Raw genomic sequence first — 6,000 nt, 5'->3', positions numbered from 1 at the left:
TGACCAGGGGTCCTGTCCTGAGCGAGCGGCTGGTGCTGCTCATGGGGCAGTGCCTGTCGGGAATTGGTTCGGACCCCCGCTGAATTTTCAGGGGGCTGGGGGGGGCCCAAGGGGTTTTTGGTGCAGCTGGCACAGGAAACAGATGCTGCAGGGCCCGGGCTCCCCCCGTCCCGGTGCCCCCGGCTCCGCTCGGCGTTTGCGGCTGTGGAGGGGCCGGAGGCACCGAGCTCGATCCGCTTCCTGCCCCTGCCCCTGCGGGCCGCGGCCTCTCCGGATGCTCTGCGGGCACCCAGCACAGCGGAGGGACGCTCGGCCCCAGAATATTTCAGCGGAGCTGGGTCCCGTCATCCCCTCCCGCCGCTCATCCCCGCCCGCAGCAGCAGCAGCAGCAGCAGAGAGGCACCGGCACCCGGCACAAACCCAGAGGATTTGGCTGCTCACACCCCGAGGCAGCCAAGGAGGGTTTGAACGAGCTGGCAATGCCGTTTCCTTGTTTTCCAAGCGGACTTGCGAGGATTTTTCCTGCTCTGCTCCTTTGTGGCCCCTCGTGCTGCTCCTGCCCGAGCGCTGCCCGAGGCGCCCACCGCGACCCCAGACCCTGTGTGCGGCCCTGAGCCTTGGGATCATTAACAATCACAAGGGAATCTCACAGTTCAACACTCCTGCAGCGATAATTCAGCTCTCTGACAGCCCTTTCCAGTCCTGCATTCCCGAGTGTTTTACCGGGGTGTAAATTTGGATAATCCCCGTTTGCTCACCAGGAAGCTGCAGCAGGGACAGGCACAGGGGTTCGCCCCCTGCCATGGCCAGGCTCCCTCTGGAAGCTCCTGCCCTCCCACCAGCGCTGCCGCCCCCACTTCTCGATTGCAACAGCCTTCGTGGCCAGCCCCACTGGAATTAATTCTGCTTTCCAATGAATCATGCTGAGAAATGCACGGTGTGGGAGCAGCAGGATTATTTTTGCTTCTGTCACGGATGCTGGCAGAGTGACCCCTGCTCCTCCCACTCGGCTGCAGCTCAGCCCGAGGCAGCGAAACCCGACCTGCCCCAGGGAGCCCCAGTCGTGTCCTGTGGGGCTGTGGGGCTCTGTCCTGTGGGGCTGTGTCCCATGGGGCTGTGTCCTGTGTCTTGTGGGGCTGTTTCAATTTGCTGTGATGAGCCCAGCCCAAGGGGAGGCTCTCAGGCCCTGACTTCAGGTACAGCTCAGCCTTTGCTCTGCACCTTGCTCTCAGCCTTTGCTCTGGCCCCGCTCTCTCTGCCCCCGGGGCACCGTGCTGCAGCCTCAGGGGCAGCAGGGAATTCCAACAGGCAGCAGGATTCCAGCAGCACCCCCTTCCTGACCCTGGCGCTGCAATTCTGCAGAAATCTGGGCAGGGAACAGGCAGAGCAGCCAAGTGCTGGCAGGAGTCCTGTACTGTGCCCTTCCACAGCACATTGCCAGGGCAAAATGTGAATGGTTTGGGTTAAAATCCAGCTTTTTCTTAATCTGCCCTAGCAAAGAGAACCGGCTCCAAATAGATCTTTGTTTTGATTCAAGTGTGAAATGGTTTCTCCAAGGAAAAAAGCAAACCAACAAACAAACAAACAAACAAACAAACACAGCCACCTCCACAGCTCCTCCTGCCCAGGGGTGGAGGAGCATGTTGTGGTTTGTTTTCATAGGAAAATCAGCCTTTGTTGGGAGCGTGATTCAAACGTGTAGGGACTGGGACTTGGATCAGCTTCCAGGGTTTAGCAATAGTTTGCAACACGTGTGTGATTTCTGGTGAGCTGTGTGATGAGGAGTGGCCAGGCTGCAGCAGCAGCGGGAGGGAAGGGCTGCACAGGGTTTGCCACGGTCCTGCCCCAGGCAGAGCTCCTCGGTGCCAGGGCTGCCTGTGGCTTGGAATTCACATTGCAGGGAACAGCATCATTGCCTGGGGAGAAAGGCCTGCGTGTACCTGGGGAGATATTCCACCAGCATTTAAAGGGAAATGTTTTTGTGGGTGGTGTGAGTGTGGTCCCGGGGAGCTGCCCTGGGGTCTGTGTGCAGGCTGTTCTGTGTGTGGGTCCCTGGGGTCTGTGTGCAGGCTGTTTGTGGGTCCCTGGGGTCTGTGTGCAGGCTGTTCTGTGTGTGGGTCCCTGGGGTCTGTGTGCGAGGTCTGTTTTCTGGGGTTGTGTGGGTCCCTGGTGGGGTCTGTGTGCAGGCTGTTCTGGGTGCGGGGGCGCCTGGTGTCCCTGTCACGGCAGGGAGGGGGGTCCCTGGGGCCAGGCTGGGGTCCCTGGCCAAACCATGGCCAGGGGTCCCGCGGGTCCTCTGGCCGGAGCAGGGGGGCTCTGCAGTCGGGTGCTGCTCATGGCCCTGGCTCTGTCCCCCATTTCAATGTGCTCTGAAGAGGATCCTGCCCTCGGCTCCTGCCGTTCCCCATCCCAGCCCTGCTCCCCAGCCCTGGCTTTGCCCATTCCCAGCCATTCCAGGGGATGCTGCTCCTGCTCCTCCTGCCCCCTGCTCTGCACAGAGCCCAGGTGCCACCCCTGCAGCTGCTGCCTCAGAAAGAGCCAATTTCCAGCCTTTCCTGACAGCAGCACCGAAGGAAGGAAGGGAGTGGATGAGTGAGTGGCCTCCCACCTGGAAAATACCTTTTCTGCCTCCTGCATTGAAACCATCCCGCTGTGAGCGTTAATGCTTCTTCTGCAGCTCTAGGAAATACAATAATAGGTTGCACATTCAAACCAGCTGCTCGTTTATTTTTTCAACTGCCTCTGAAAAATGCCTGTAATTAGGAAAAATCTATAACAAGAAGTACAAACAAATCAATGTCTTTCATTAGCCACAAAGAGTCGGCACTCTGCCTTCACTGCGGCTTTATTAAATTAGAATAATGAAGCAGAAGCCATAGAAAGTAAAACAAGAGCTTTGGAAAGGGCTGAAAATACACAGATGTCAGGTTAGAAACACGTTTCAAATTTAAGCGTGAAGCTGTAAACACATTTGCTTGTGCTGTTCTGATGCCTCCTCTGCAAGGCTGTGGGAACCTAAAAGAATATATATATAGGAAATACATATATATATGAAATATATATTTATATATAATTTTATATATTTATACATATTTATGTATTTATATATTTAAATATTTCAATATTTACATTTATATTTATGTTTTCCCTCCTACTTCCGTGTAAAGGGGATTTAGTCTCCTCTGCCAGGACGCTTTGCCCATGCAGGAGGGTGTCAGGATGGGCACCCAGGAGCCTCCCCCAGGTGTGATCCCTGCCCACATCCTCCCCTCCTGGCCTGGCTCTGTCCTATTCTGGGCACACACAGGGCACTGAGGATCAGCAGTCCCGGGACAAAACACGGACAGGCTGCTCAAGGACCTTGCAAGCACCAGGATAAACCAATTTTGATGCATTTTACTGAAGATCATTGTCTCCCATTTGTTTCTGCCATGTGGTAGTTAGCTACTTTGAAAAACAAACCAAAACCAACCTTTTCATTATCAGCAGAAAATACTTTCAAAAATCTTCGCCTGTGTCTTTTCTAATGCCGAGCTGTGAGCTGGAAAAAGAAGTCTTGCCCTCAATTTCCCTTAAATGGAAGAGCTGTGGGGCTGGGGCAGGGTGGCCATGGCACATCAGCCTGGCCATGGAGAGTGGCTGTAAATTGCTTATTGCTGGCTTATTTAGGGCTGTAAATTGCTCATTGCTGGCTTGCTCGAGGCAGGATTTCTGCAGCGCGGGTGTGTGGAGCCGTGTTTGTGCCCTCAACACCTGGGCTGTGGGGCTGAGTCCTGTGGGCACCTTGGGGCTGGGGCTCTGGGGAGGGGACGGGACCTGAGCTGGCCTTGCAGCCCGCACCGAGCAGGGGAATCTGAAATTCTCCAGCTGAATTTGTCCTTGCAGAGCTGCCCTGGGGCTGGGAAAGTGCCCGGCCTGGCCTGAGGCGCTGCAGGGACGGAGCCCTGGCCAGGCTGACCCCACCCCGGGACTCAGCTCTCCCCAGGAATGTTTGTTTTACTGCTGTGGCACGGGCTGGCAGCACCACAAACCCCCCAGCCCAGGATAATTGAATATTCATCTCCTGCGAATTCTATTAATTCTGCGTCTCTTGTTCGCAGGAGCAAAATAATTGCTGTAATTTCATTTCAAAACCCAAAGTCAATAACCACGAGCCTGTCATTTCTCTGTGCTTTCACTGAGGATTCGCTGCCTGCTCCGTGATCCCTGCTAGAACAGCACGTTTATTTGTGCATTTCTCTGCTAAAGCCCATTTGCTCTAAGTGGCCCAGTTAACACCACCAGAGAATCCTTTGCCCTGGTTTTGAAAAGCCTTTTAAAACTCTGCCTTAATTTAAACGGGAAATATTAATTAAATTATGTGGTTTGGTGCCTGTTAGTGTTTCCCCAGCCCCCCCTCACCAAAGGTTCTGCATTTTTTTCAACAGCCCCAAAGGAGATGTGCTTTAATATTAATCAGTGCTAAAAAATAGTTTTTTAAAACTCAGGCTTTACCCACTAGAGAAAAGCACAGAGAAGGGATGAGGTTTAAATACGCGGCACTGGGACCTGGCATGCAGGGCAGGCACGGGGAAGCTGCTTGTCACGGAGCTGTAAAAAGCAGGTTTGATGTTTTCTGCACAACCTCCACCGTGATGGAAGGCTCTGGACCTGACCTTCCTCCTTGCCCCCTTATCTCCCATCAGTGTTTACAGACATGCTGATTTCTCATGAAAGAGCAGCTGCTGCTCCAGAAAGCAGGGTCACAGGGCCACGGAGTACCCCTGCCACAGAGGAATTCCTCTGGCCAGGGGCTGCTGCTGGGGCTTGTGCACCGGGGAGGGGGCGAGGGAGCAGGGACAGGGGCAGGGACAGGGCAGGGACATGGCAGGGGCATGGCAGGGACACGGCAGGGACAGGGCAGGGACACGGCAGGGACACAGCAGGGACAGGGCAGGGACAGGGCAGGGACACAGCAGGGACACGGCAGGGACACGGCAGGGACATGGCAGGGACATGGCAGGGACACGGCAGGGACACGGCAGGGACATGGCAGGGACACGGCAGGGACACGGGCTGGTCTCTCTGCTCTGCTGCCCAAACCAACGGGCAGCAGCCTGGAGGGCTGCAACATCAGAATCACTGCTCTGCCCTGGAGGGGACTCGGGCAAGGCTGACTTGAGTAACCCTGTCGGGTGGCTGGGTCCAGGCTGACGTGCCAGGGAAGGGAGGTGCTGCCATCCATCCATCTGCCATCCCTCCATCCATCCCTTCATCCATCATCCATCCATCATCCATCCATCCATCCATCCATCCATCCATCCATCCATCCATCCATCCATCATCCATCCATCCATCCCTCCATCCCCATCCATCCCCAGTTCACTGAACCCCCAGATTTGCCCTCAGAGCTGTGATGCCATTGCTTGTCCCGTGGGCTGGGCAGGTTGCCCTCACTCCTCATTACTTTCCAGCAGTGCTAAGCTGTGGCTGCTCCTTCCTTGGCTGCAGGCAGGCCGAGGGGTTTGCCAGGGCTCCTGAGGCAGCTCCCTGAGCCAAAGAGATGAAGCCTCATTAGCACCTGTGGCAGGGAGGTGTTTATTTCCACGAAGACAGCGTGGAGTGTGCCTTCCTGCCAGGCACAGCACAAACACAGCGGGAGACAGAGCCCTGCTCCCCTCTGCTCAGCGCTCCCTCATCTCTCACACGCTGTTAGAGCAGCTGAGCAAACCAGGCTGGGCTGCAAACAAGCAGCTTGGTGTTTTCAGAGACCTCCACAGAAAGTGGATATGAGGTTTGATATCAACAAGAGATCAATTCCCAAATCATCCATTTGACTCTACCTTATAAATCATGTGCTTTGTTGCATATTTTATCAAATATACTTTCAAGCCGCATGGAGAAATGAGAATGTGGAGAATCCCTCCAATGTCTTGCAAATTATTATTTGCAAACATATTTTCAAGAAAATCATAATTTCTCTTTTAAATACATCTGGGACAGACATGCTGCTGCAGAGGT

The sequence above is a fragment of the Zonotrichia leucophrys genome, chromosome 9, assembly GCF_028769735.1.
Source record: "Zonotrichia leucophrys gambelii isolate GWCS_2022_RI chromosome 9, RI_Zleu_2.0, whole genome shotgun sequence".
Classification (NCBI taxonomy): Eukaryota; Metazoa; Chordata; class Aves; order Passeriformes; family Passerellidae; genus Zonotrichia; species Zonotrichia leucophrys.
The sequence above is the reverse complement of the archived record's forward strand: the minus strand, read 5'-3'. Positions refer to the sequence as shown.